General features: G+C 39.7%; 2 pseudogenes; one reads left to right on the top strand and one right to left on the bottom strand.

The window, feature by feature from the left end:
* LOC137971526 (lactase/phlorizin hydrolase-like) overlaps positions 1-11755 on the top strand; it is a 19549-nt pseudogene extending 7794 nt beyond the window's left edge.
* LOC137971524 (uncharacterized) lies at positions 11579-13877 on the bottom strand (annotated as a pseudogene).
* Positions 13878-14196: the final 319 nt, after the last annotated feature.

The raw sequence follows: 14196 nt of genomic DNA, 5'->3' as shown, positions 1-14196 counted from the left end.
AGCCCTAGGGAGCGTTTGTGTTCCAGAATTTCTTTCTTACAAGACAGCAACGGCACAATATTAATGTTGTCATTTTTCTTGCTTCCTCGAGCTCGCGGATCTTTGCCGCATTGACCACCAACTAATCTCTGGAAAGAGCAATTGTTCGCCATATTTCAAATAAACATCAGACCAAATTAGAGATAGTACCGACTAAAGTGAAAACACCGCCCAATTCAAAATGAGCTGTCAATTTAAGAAAACTGTCTTTCCTAGTAACAAGTCTAGGACCTTTTCCAAACACGGGTTTTCAGTTTGATTTAATCGTAATCTGTGAGTGTATCCTACACTTTTTTAATCAAGTCCACACTTTAAAAAGAGTTCGGAAGTGTTCTTTGTTACCCGAGATCTATGCGCATTACGGGATACCCAAAAACCCCCACTATCTTTGTTATAAAAAGCAATCCTAAAACACACTTCTCCATGTACATTTTTTCAGCGAAATTCTGATATGTTCGCGCGAGTGAAAGAGGGCATTGTTCGGGCATTTCCTTTCCCTCAAAAATGGGTGGAAGCTGAGTATGTAAAAGATTACGTGACAGCATCGATGAGTCACACGATACATCCACGGCATTTTTTCCCACTGTTTCCGCAGTAGAAATCCACCTTCTTGAGATCTGAAATCTGTACGTAAATCCGAAAAAAACAAAGCTAGGACAAGCGAAATAACGTTTTAGCAAGTGGGGTACAGATCGCCGTTGAGTCAGTTTGGTTGGAAAAGAGCACAAGAAATTTAATACGTGTTTGACCGTGTTTGTCATATTTCGCGGCGGCAAGAAAGCAAGCAAAGCAGTCAGTTAACCTAAAAAATTGCCTCCAAGCATCTATATAGCAAGATAAGCTGCTATTACAGCATAAAGGAACTTAAATAGAACAACTGTAACAAGAATTACCTAGTTTTCACAAGATTTCTCTCACTTGTGTTTCACATTTGCTAATTGAATATTGACTGTCTTAGCGAACTTTTGTCGGGCCGCTCCGGCACGGAAATAAGTTTTACCAAAATATATTTTTTGCTGTCATTGAATACATGCCTTTAAGTCGTGAAATTCGAAGTTTCAGCCAATTCTGAATTTTACCGTCTATGTTTATGATTGTTTGAAAATGGGTCGCAATTTGGGATTTTCCAAGTCCGAAATTTCGGCAAATGTTTGCGTTCTCAGAAGTAATTTTAAATCGATAGCTATCTGTTTCTATCTGGACTTAATCATCAGCTTTTTATCTCCCTAATCAAATTACAAAACAAAGAAATGTGTATTTTCTTTTGCGCCTTCACGAGAGTTTTGATTCTATGGCCCTTGATTGAGGCGTCATTTTGGTGATTTTTCCATTTCAGGAGCCGCCTGGAGTTTCTCGAGCTTTTCTCGAAATTAGAAAATTTCCAGAACTTAAAAGTTATATCACGTTTCTTAGGACACCATAGGCGATCTCTGGACAAAAAATGATTGGGGTCAATTTTTTGACTTTGTGCCATATTTTCACGATGTCACGGAGTCCTTACAGAGAGTCGCTCTTAAGTCTACTCATGTAATATCAATGCACTCATTGACAATATCGGTTTACGAGCTTGTAGTTTTATCAGAAACGCGCCTCTTTTTAGAAGTCCTGCAAACTGGAGAGGAAAAAAAAAAAGCATTGACTATAACTGACATTACACTTACTCAAAGTGAGTGGAATGTATGAATAACTGTGCTTATTCGCTTACAGGATACAGAAAGTGTGTTTGGAATGTTTTTATGAATAAGAGTTAATTATTACTGTAACAGTGTAAGTTTAAGTGCTATGTATTCCCATGTAATACATTTGAGTGTTGTCCCTAGCAATGGAAGAAAGCCCACACCAGATGAGAGAAGAACTCTGAGCGGGGTAGGAATGGAACCCAGGACCTCTTCATTAGATAACCATTGCTCTACCAACGGAGCCAAAAAGGGTAGATGGAAGGAGACTGGGAATTTGAGAAGTCATTGTCAACTCAAATATTTTGCGGAAATGAACATCACAGAATTAACTGCTGGAGTATACCTGGTAACTAGTTTGCTGCCTATAATTTTCCATGAAATCCATTGGAGTGTCAGTCAAGAGCATGTTCAGGACTTTTACCCTGGGAAGGGGGTCTTACCTCCAATATTATAAATGTCTTATCTCATATTTTAATCCTAGGGAAAACTGTCGTACAAAACTGTCTCAAAATGTGATCAGAATGTCATTGCAAATCTGCCCAAATGTTCTTTTTAAATGTATTTTAAATTCAGAATATTGATCAAAACTAGAGGAGAGGTCTGGGATATTGCTGTGGGAGATGAATGGGCTTTTGTACTGGGATGTATGTGGTTGCATGCAGGTTTTGATTGATGGGGAACAAATTCAAGAAGATTAAAACCCAGGTTCCAAAGAAGGATTGAGAAGAGCGTCATGGACGGTGATGCAACTGGTGGCAAGGTCAAAGTTGTATGGTGGGAATTTGATTAGAGTGATAAATGCATGGGCTAAAAGTGTGGTGAGGTACAGTGCAGAGATTTTGGATTGGAGTGATCAGAAACGGAGGGCGATGGATGTGAAGACAATGAAGAGGTTGACAATGTTTGGGGCATTCCACAAGAAGGGGAGTGTGGCGAGGTTGTACATGAAGAGGACGGATGGCAGGAGGGGATTGATCTGTGTGTATGATGGTGTGAAGGAGGAACTTGGTCTACTTAGATATGGCAAGGTGATTTACAAGTGGATGTTGAAAGTTGTTGGAGAGAAGCAGCCAGAGAAGGCAGGGAAAGAAGTTGCATGGCAACTTTATGAGGGCAAGTTTATGAGGGATGTCAGTGAAGTGGGTGATGGAAGGTTGTGGCCATGGCTTACAACTGGTTATTTAGAGAAGTACGTGGAGGAGTATGTTTTTACCGCACAGGAGCAGGCTTTGCAAAAAAGGTTTTTTCAGGCCACAATTAAGAGGGAGGATTTAGATCCAAAATGTAGAGTGTGTGGCAAGGAGGTGGAATCAGTTGGGCTAATGTGGCAAGTGGTTTTACTGGTTTGGTGCAGAAGGAGTAATCCAGGAAGGCATGATTGGATGGGGTTGAGGGTGTACTGGGAGCCTTGCCAGTAGTATGGTGTGAAGTGTGCTTACTAATAGTTGGTATTATTACTAATATTTGGTATTATTATTATTATTATTATTATGGAGGTTCTGGATGAGGTGAGGATGTCGGAGGATGGAAATGTGGAGGTCTGGTGGGATAGGAGCATCAAGACAACATAGAAGATGGAGAATAGTTATCCAGATGTTACTGTGGTGGGTCGAGCGGCTCAGGAGCAGAGGTTTGTTGATTTTTTCGTGTGTGACTAAAGAGGATGAGAAAATCTCCAACTACCATATGAGTACTCTCCTGTTACAAAGGAAATCAAAAAGATTCATGTTATCAGGTGTAACAAAGGTTGTGCTGTTGTGGTTGTTTGAGTATGATGTGTCTGGTCGGTTGGAGGGTTTTTTTTAAAGATCTTGGGATTCCATATGTGCGGGGGTGCGGAACCGCACAATTCGGTAAAACCTGCACAATTCGGGAAAATTTGCAAAATACCGCACAATACGGACTTATCTACTCAAAATTTTAATCAAAACGCGTTTTTCTATTGAGTATCAGGAGATCTAGAATATATTTAGGCTATTTTCAGACTATTTACCTTGAAAACACTCTAGTATTTCCACGCTTTCTGCGAACAACTCGTCGATTGGGTTACACAAACAACAAGGCGCTTTACCTTGCCGTAGCTTGCGCTGTCCTGGGCACTAGTCTTCTTCTCATTCTATTTTTCATTGGCGGTTTGTGCCTATTGTCTTCAAATAGCGAAGCACAGGTGTTGTTAAATAAGGCCATGTGGCTTTTTAATGCAGAGCGAAAATAAATCTTTCTTTCTTACAAACTCCAGATGTCTTAAATTGTAGAAAATTTTGTAGTCAAGCGGACGAAATATTTGTGAAGCCGGCGATCGTTGGCGGTGACTGGCAACGACTGACATGGAAAAGTTTTTGACGAAAAAGGAGAACCGTACGGCCGTGAAAGTAACGCCAGCAGACAGGGTCAGAGATTATCCAAAAAGAACACTTCACGTAGACGACGGCTTCCTTTTCTGCTCGACATGCAATATCGTCATTGATCATACCAGGAAACACAAAACTGACAAACATTTGGAGTCGGCTTCACACATTCGGAAAGCACAAAATGCTACGGGAAAGCAACAGACACTCAAAACAGCCTTTGAGTGTAAAACTTCGCCACAGGTTGAAAAAGTAAAGATCTGCCAAGCCTGGATAAAAGTCTGTTGTGCAGCTAACATTCCATTGCATAAATCTGACAATAAAGAATTGCGAAACTTTCTCCAGACTAAGGTCACAAATGGTGGGGCGATACCAAAATGCTCTCAGCTGCGCGATTATTATCTCTTTGACGTGTCTGAAGTGGAAAAGTCAGAGCTCAAGTGTCTTGTCAAAGATAAAAATGTAGCACTGGTTGTGGATGAGCTTAGTGACGACGAAGGCAGATACATTCTGGATATAATGGCCGTTATTCTCGGCTTCGACGAACTTTCTGCAAAGGGCAACTGCATTGCATACTTGCTTGATACTCATTTTTTGAGCGAGACGAACAACAAAACTGTATCACAGGCAATTGTCAGAACTGTCAATGATTATGACATAGACTTCGACAATGTTCGTGTCTTTAATTCTGACAACGCTTTTTCATGAAAAAAGCATTCAATGACACATTATCTTGCCTTTATCCCCTGTCTGTGCACATTACCTGCAACAGCCACATTGTCAGTCTCGGGGCCACGGATTTCAAGAAAACATTCCCGGACCTGAACGAGTTTCTAAAGTGTTTTCGTAATCTATTTTTTTATACCGAGTGGAAGAAAAAGCAGGTTTCTTAATTTCTTGCAAAAGCACAGAGGAGAAAAAGCAAGAATTCCGCCAAACCCAAACACCAAAAGCTGGAGCGCGTGGTTCGACTCGGCTCTTTATCACGCTGATCGTTACTTTTAATTTGGCGAGTTTATCACTGAGGAACTGAGCCGAGGAAGAAATCTTGCCAGCAACTCCCTTCTTCGGCTTGAGGCAATGTACAACGATACCAACTTTTTGAAGAAGCTACACGTGCAGCTCAACTTGGTCAAAGTCAAGGGACCCACCCTGATGGCTTACTTGAATTATTTCCAGATGAGAATGCCCCATGTGACAAGAGTACATGAAAACATGCAGTGCCTGTTACACTTTCTTAATGTAAATGCTGAAGCAAGCGATGAAGACTTCGCGTTTTGCTTTGATGGAGACTTCAAGTTTTCATGCGACGAGGAAGAAGAACTTATCGAAGTTGCGAGGTCAGCATTCCAGGCCGCTCATTCCAAACTTGCAAAGTACGTGGTCGATGGTGCACAACCAGCATCGAAATTCCTGGAGCAAGTACGTGTTCTGGATCCTACCAATCTGGTAGACTGCGAGCGAAGTGTAGCCTCTATTGACAGCATCCCTGGCGTGGAATCTGTTTCCAAAGAAGAGTGGAAGCTCTATGTGGATCACCTAGGTCCCCAAGCTGTAAAGAGCCTAAAGGATGATGAGGAACTGGACTTGAAGCAATTCTGGAAGTCCAAAGCAAGTACCCTCCCAGAACTGTACAAGCTTGCCTCCAGTTATTGTACAACCACTATTGTATCGTATGATGTAGAGCGATCATTTTACAACGCCATTCTAGATGGAAAACGCAGATCCCTTAACCTGAAAACTATGAAAGCATTCCATTTTCTGAACTGGAATCTCCGGGTAAAATCTGCAGCTGAAGAGGAGAAAGACGAAATTGCAAGAGCACAAGAGGAGAGCAGCATCCAAGAGAATGCAAGAAAACCAGCTCAAGGAAATCAGCATCAGAAAAGCAGCATCTCACCAGAGAAGGCAAGAAAACAAACTCAAGAAATGACCAGGGACTAGCTGCAAATAAAGAGATCCAGAACTCTCTTGGGGACTCCAGTGCAAATAACCGGTCAAACGACGCTACCATTGAAGAAAGTTCCATGACAAAGGGTGAAGAAGTGTTGAAAGAAGAGCCGAGTCGCATCCCTGAGAAAGGAAGAAAACGAAAGGCATCCTCCCCAGGAAACAGTGATGTTGCAAAAAAGGAGAAAAGTGCAAAGAAAGGGGATGCTGTGAGTGCAAAACCTCGGCCTTCACTTAACAGTTACTTTTTCAGTGTACCAAAAGAAAGTGTACAAAAGGAATGCAATCCTATCCCCGGCTCCAGTGGCATTTCCCAGAAGGCTATGGGACCATTGCTGCATTGCGGGCTCTATCCAAGTATCGTCTCCAAATTCAAAGTACCGGAGACATCTTGCAGCTTTCCTAAACATAAACAGCCACTTCTAGACTGTTTACTTGACGGCACTGTGAAGTTAAACAATGGCAACATCATCGATGAAAACGATCTAGAAGCTCTCCTTGGTGGTCATCCCCTAGATGAAGGTAATTATTTGAGTAACTTTGTCATCGAAGCATATTTAAATCTACTGGTTAACAACGTGCCTGATAAAAACAAAGTAGAAGTAATCGAATGGGAAAAGTTTGAGAAAGGCGTTGGAGGAAGCAGACCTGTAAATAAGGTGCTCAAGGGTAAAGCTCCATTATTGGCGCAAGATGTTGTTTTTGTCCCGTGCAGTCCAGGCCAAAGTCAACACTGGTTTCTCCTGATTGTGCTGCCCACTGAAAAAATGATTGTTGCTCTAGACAGCTTGGCCGGCGTGTTTATTAAGCCAACCGTTGACAAAGCGATCAAGAAGATGTGGCGTCTTCTCGTAATGGTTTCGACTGCGGGGTATATCTGTGCCTCTACGCTCGAAGTTTCCTTCTGCAGTCCCCAATCGTATCCGGCAGCAGTATCCCAAGCTTTCGGAAACAAATGATTCTTGAGCTACATGAGAAAAAAATCTACAATTTTGACGAATCGATGATAACCGAAGGAAAGTACTATGCTGTGGAGTACCATAAATCCTTCTATTTCGGCAGAGCACTGAACTATGAAGGACAATCATTCGTCAAGTTCAAGTTTCTCCACTCGACCGGAGCAAGAATCTTTGACTGGCCGTTACGGGATGACATTGAGATCTGCCACGAGTCTTGCGTCTTCTATGGGCCAGCTACCATTGAGGGCGTTGGTCCATTCCAGTTTCCAGAGCTCACCGAAGTGGAGTACGTTCATCAACATCTCCGAAAAAGCCGAAAAAGAAAAGACTAGGTGTATTCACAGGAACATTTTATTGACAAACTACGTGTAGTTAACTCTTAACGATTTATAATGAAAACTAAACAATTGCCTGTACCCTATTCACACCGAAGCTAAAACATGAGTTAATGAAAACTGTCTGGATACTGTTTAACACAGTTTATATTGTTAAGATTTCCAACTTACATGCTTACGGGCTTAAGAATCAGGACAAGGAAGTGCATATAACTGATAACGCTTGAGCCATACGTTATATCCAGCTATCAGAGGCTGAGTTTTAAATTCTTAACCTGGCTCGGTAGTGTGAATGGGGCCAAGTTAGACTAACACCTCGCTTGAGGTGTGTAACCATTAGGGCTTACATTGTACAATTATTGGTGTTACGTTAGAACGTTACGCCATCATTATATTACTCAAGTACAATGACGGCAACAATAAGTAAAACCTGGAAAATTCTGGTTGAGGAAACTCGGTCTTTAACACTAAATAACCGTATGTTAAGGAAAATTTCAAAATTTGAGATGTGTACGATGTTTCGTCACGTTATCGTTGATTGCTATACTACAAAACTGACAGTGACAAACATCTCAGAAAAAGGTCGGAAAAAATGCAAGGAGATATATAAAATGCTATCGTTAAATTTATATTAGTAGATGTTGTGGACAATTCATCAAAAAGGATAACTCATTTTTAACACTAACATAATGCTAAGACTTGAAATGTTGTTGAAATGTTTTTATTTTCACTTGCAATTGCATTTATAATCCGAGAGAGTTTGGTGTTTCCAAAAGTGATTGATAATTGTCGTTGATCGCTCTAGTACAAAGATGACAATGACCCTGAACATCTGAGAAAAGGTAAAAAAATGCTGTGAGATTTAGGTTACCGTTTTGGGACGTTGCTGTGAACAATTTATCAAGAAGGATCAATCATTTGTAACACTGAGGCTTGAAGTGTGATGGACATTGAACATTGAATTTTTTTTTTTATTCTATCATTTGTAACTGCATTTGTAATCAGAGAGAGCTTGGTTATTCCATGATTGATCATGAAAGCAGAGGGTTAGCAATATTATACTTCTGTAATTGAAATACAAGTAAAAACTTCGTTTCGTTTATCAGCCATCAGGAACAACTGATTGCTTTACAAACCGTTTTCGTCTTTCATTGCATCAAAGCGTGAAAATGTCACGAAAAAGTATTTTCTAATTGGCTGTCAAGTGTTGCATCGAAAAGTTTGTTACCGAATTGTCCTGGCGGTAAATAAATCGTCAAATTTAACTTTTTTGTATAGCAAAGGCATTTTAAAGGTTGTGTGAGGATTTAACTTCAATTTCAAGCCTTCCCCGTTTGTTTAGCGGCTGAAACAGAGCGGTTTATGGGTCGTTATAGGAAACTCCGAGACAGCCAACCCTTGAGACAGCCAGACTAATTAGCGCCAAATGTTTACGGCTCGTTGACCATGAAAGGTTCGCGCCTTTTGTCCATTACGATATTTTAGCAAAGCAAAGCCTATTTTGACAACTACACGAGGGTCTGTTCCAGTTAAAATATAGTTAAGATTTGTGGCAGCATTAAAAAATATATATATCGCCACTATATAAAAACTCCTCGATTGCAAGCACGAAACGCTCGACTAGACGCCCCTTGGTGTTGTTTCAAACTTTGGAATTTGACATGCAGACATGCCATGTTTGACAGCTTTGTACTTGATAAACGGCGATTGCTAAGCTAAATCGATCATTGCTTTATTTTCATGTTAAAGACTGCATAAGATTTAGAGCACGTGGGTCCATGTTCAACGGTAGAAGAAAAACGGCCGCAGTAAAGGGCACTGTAAGACAGGCAAAAAATAAGATCACTCATGATTAGTGACTGATACAGGCTATTTAGATATACATGGTGTACATTAGAGGCTCGTTAGGTTTCCTCGAGTGGTTTTGTTTAGCACATTCGATTGCTTCAACAAACATAAAATCAGTTTTAAATAGGTTCTAAACTTCAGTCAATAATATAAAAATCATTCGAAGTAAAATGTAGAGGTAAGTCAGCCATTACAGCAGGAACTTCACTTTGATATGGTTAAAGAAAAGGTAGACAAGGAGAACACGATGTTTGCAAGATTGCGCAATCCCGCACAATTTCCCGCACAATTGGCCTCCAAAATAGCGCACAATTTTAATTTTTTTCCCGCACCCTGTCAGAAGGCCTGGCCAAGGCTAAGCACTGTTTACCCCTGCAGAATTTGATTACCTTCTCTTCGCAGGTTGTTCTGTTCACATAAACTCAAAGTCCACAATTGTTGTTGTTATTATTATTATTATTATTATTATTATTATTATTATTATTGTTGTTGTTGTTGTTGTCATTGTTCTTCTTCTTATTATTATTATTATTATTATTATTGTTATTATTATTATATATAAAGTTCTGTTACAATATTGTGTTATTATATTGATAATCAGTATCATTATCATTATTATAAGTTATTGTGTGAGAGAATTAATTTTCTAGGGAAGACTTCTTTTGGATTGGATGTTCCATCCTTCAAGAAAAATCCTAATTAATTTTAAAATGTTGCACTATTGTCTGAACAACATTTAGTGTTATCCTCTTTCCTTTGTAATCACCATCATCATCATGCATGTGGTCCAGCATGATGTGAAAAAAATTTCCCTCACTCCCATATTCCTTTTATATTACACCCATTGTAAATGAGAGGTACAAAAAAGTCCTGTTGGTATGGGTAATCAAATGGTGACACGTGAAATTAGGGAATAATTTAATGAGTGTCTTGTCCAAATTCAAATAATTTCCCGAGCCAAAATTAAGGAGTAATTTGTCACCCATGTTATTATGAATAAAATACCCCTGAAAAGCTAGAAATGTTTTTCATTAGTCAAGAAAACCATGGGAAAGTAGGATATAAGTAAAGTAAACTTGTAGTAAACATGTTTCTGTACATTTTACGCAAACTGTATTCCTACTTTCTTGTAAAATTAAATACTAATTTGTACTTACTATGAATAACCATAAAGAGCCAGATTGTTTCTTCTTTCAATTAAGCTCACCAGTGATAATTATTGATTGCAGAAGTGACTTGCTTATTGTGCAGTTGTAGGTTTTCTTAGCACAAAAATAATTTTTATTAAATAATAATCAAATACTACTGACAATTCACTATTAGTGTGGTAGGCTGTTTTATAGCTGATGGGGAAATCCGAAAGAAACAGTGACATTGCTAGCTCATTTACCGGTAATCCCACTTGCTCAACTAAGTGATTGATTAATTGATTGATTGATTGTTGATCTGTTATACAAATACAGTAATGTTTTCAGATACCGTTTCTCATGAGCTTTTAAGTTTTTAGGCTTCCCTCGTTTACTGAAGAAGAGAAGCATTTCCTAAAAGGTATAGCAGATTTCCTGGCATTAAACTTCTATTCAGCATCATATGCTGAGTACCAAGATTTGTCCAAAGAGAAGAATATCACATGGGGATACCACACTGACCAGGAGATGAAGGCATCTAGAGATCCCACGTGGCTCAAAGGTCAGTCTGTGGATGGAAGGTTGCCAAATTCATCTCAGAGCCCCTCCATTCTTACCCCCTGCTCCTATCACAAAGCCTTCCATAGTTTGAATACTTTGTTCCCTAAAATATAAAGGTCTTTTCCTGTAATAATAAATACTTATTAATACTGCATGCTGTAGTATTAATATTTTTATCAATACTACAGCCATGCCCTGATGCCTGACGAAGGTTGTTGAAAAATGAAAAGGGTGTCTGTTGTCTGAATGGGCCTTTGGAACTTGGACTGAGTCAATTCAATAATAATATTCTATCCTTCAATTTGAATTTTGTTAGGTGCTCCTGATTGGTTGTACTGTGTTCCATGGGGTATGCGGAAAATTCTGGTGTGGCTCAAGGAGCAGTATAATGACCCTGAGATCATTATCACAGAGAATGGCTTCAGTGTCTGTGGAGAGCATGATTTGCCACTACCTGCTGCTCTCAGTGACAAAGACAGGGTTACTTACCTTAAAGGATATATCAACGAACCCCTAAAGGCAGTCATGTTTGATGGTGTCAGACTAAAGGGTTATTTTGTTTGGACTTTGCTGGACAATTTTGAGTGGGATGATGGATACAGATTTAGATTTGGTATTCATCATGTAAATTTTGACCACCCTAATCGACCACAATACCCTAAGCATTCAGCTGAGGTGTATAAAGAGATTTTAGCAAACAATGGATTTCCCTAAATATGTGTCCACAGATATTCAAATAAACATAATGACTAAATCTGTGATGTACAATAAGACAAAAGAGCAGTTTAAATAAATTTATTTTTGTAACTGAATACAATTATTGCAAGCTCAAGGCAATGTTGCTGGTGGTTAGGGGACCAGAATCTATTTCTGGTAAGTCCTACTTACTTTATGGGTCTAAAAAGCCTATTTTAGAAAGCGATTCTTCCCACATGTTTTCAAGGCCCCCAGCCTTGGTAGGAAGATACAAAGAAATTCATGGTCCCTAAAAAAAGTTTCAAAAACTTTTGAGGAACAAGCCCCTGGCCTCTCAATCTTGGGGATTGCGGGTAATCTCTGACTCAACTTGTTGTCTGTGCTTGAAGGTAGCCTACTGTACCTCCCACTTGTTGGAATTCAAATTGCTTGTTGAGTTTACTTCTATTATTATCTTTGGCCCCGAAAAGGCCCTTAATTTATGGGAACCAGTAATTTATTTATTTATTTATTTATTTATTTATTTATTTATTTATTTATTTATTTATATTATGAAATGATGCTCAGCAACCTTGAACTGATCCATTGGTTTTGGCTTGTATTCAATACCTTGATAAGGTAAAATGACCATCTTTCTGGACCCAGGTGTTCAAAGGAGCGGGAGGGATAACTAAGACACTATTCCAAGGCTCGAAATTGCGATCATTTACCGGTAAGTCTCATTTGCGACTAGTTTTCACCTTTGCTAATTGCAAAATAAAGGGTTAGAAGTTGCCACTTTGCCAGTACTTTTGCTATTTAAAATAAAATTATAAAGAAACAAAAAAATCGTTTTGTTTCTCATCGTGCATTTTGTTTCAATCTGAAACATGAGGCAAAAATTGTACCGTAAATTATTTAAGAAAGAAGTAAAATCGTTCTCTGGTAAGACGTTTTGAAAATACTATGAGCTTTCGACAGACTGAACTGCTGCCTTCAACGGATAAAAATGTGTGAAGCCTAAAAGCGAAAGAAATTTAAATATAACGAAAAATTCGCATAAATTAAAGGATAAAAGCATGTAGTAGAAAAAATGTTAAAAATGCTAAGAAAAATTAGTGTTTCTTTAAGAGAATGTGATATTGTCTTGGGAGCGGGCACGAATTATTGTCTGCCCCAACAGTTTTTGCCATGTGCCATGACTCCAATGTCTTTCTACTCCGGTTGTTCGCTTTGTCAATGATTTTAGAATTGTTAAAGTCAATATCATGATTAAAAGACCACGCGTGTTTTGCGACATTTGAGCCTTTAGTACAATGCTTTAAGTTCCTCATATGTTCCTTTCTCCTAGTAGTAAAGGATCTTTTAGTTTCGCCAATGTAGCTCCAAGGGCAAGATGCGCATGGTATTTTATAGATGACATTGCACTGGTCGTCTTCGGCAGGTCGAAACTTAGGGATAGGGAAATGCTGTTGTAAAGTTTTAACTGGTCTGCTAGTGACTTGGATGTCGTTTTCCTTGAGGATTCTTGTGAGAGGTCCCGTGATGCCTTTGATGTAGGGAAGAACTGCAAAGTTGCGTCGGTTTGTTGGCTCAGCCCATTTAAAGAACATACCAACCAACTCTTCTGGAGTAGGTGTAGGTGGTGGAGGCCTTGCTTTCTTTCTTATAACATCAGCAGCGATTTTTTTGGGATAGCCGTTGGAGTGCAAAGCGGCGCAAACACGAGCAGTTTCACGGGTCTTTCCAACTTGTGTGTTGGGGAGATTCAAAGCTCGATGCAGGAGTGTCAAGCAGTGCTGATTTTATGTTTCCTGTCATGGTGTGAATGGAAGTCAAGATATCTATCCGTATGCGTGGGTTTGCGATAGATGTCGAACAAAAGTTTTCCGTTATCGCGCGAAATGAGGGTGTCAAGAAAGGGTAGTTGGCCGTTGGACTCGTGTTCGATAGTGAAAGAAATATGCTGATCGATAGAGTTCAATGAATCGTGGAAGGAGGCAACAGCGTCACTCTTAATAATGCAGAAACTGTCGTCTTCATACCGCTTCCAAAATTTCGGCGAGACAGTAGTCGTGTTGATTGCTGTTTTTTCGATTTCTTCCTTGCATAGGTCGGCTACTACAGGGCTGACGGGGCTACCCATAGCACAACCGTGGATTTGTTTGTAGATGGTGTCATTGTAAGCGAAGAAGTTATTGGACAGCACAAAATTCAATAAGGAAATTATGTCCTCGATGTCTAGGTTGGTTCTGGAATGGAGAGACAAATCATCCTCTAATTTCTTCCTGATATAATCGCAAGCTTTGTCGACAGGGATGGCGGTGAATAGAGACACCACATCAAAAGAAACCATGGTTTCATCATCTTGGATGTTAACGTCGGCTATTTCGTTAGAGAACTCCTGTGAATTAGCAACTGAGAACCCATTACGATTTTGGATCGGTGCAAGGATGTCAGTGAGGAGTTTAGAAGTGTTGTAAAGTGCAGAGCCAATGCAAGTCACGATAGGTCTGAGAGGGTAGCCATCTTTGTGGTGTTTGATAGAACCGCGGATCGCTGGTGGAATGCCGTCGGTAGATCTTAATTTAAAGTATGTATAGTCATCAATCTTTTGTTGTCTCTTAAAGTTCAGGAGCGTCGCGTTCAACTCACGCTAGATTCGACCGAACGGA

This window comes from Montipora foliosa, chromosome 9 (genome assembly GCF_036669935.1).
Source record: "Montipora foliosa isolate CH-2021 chromosome 9, ASM3666993v2, whole genome shotgun sequence".
NCBI lineage: Eukaryota > Metazoa > Cnidaria > Anthozoa > Scleractinia > Acroporidae > Montipora > Montipora foliosa.
The sequence above is the reverse complement of the archived record's forward strand: the minus strand, read 5'-3'. Positions and strand labels throughout refer to the sequence as shown.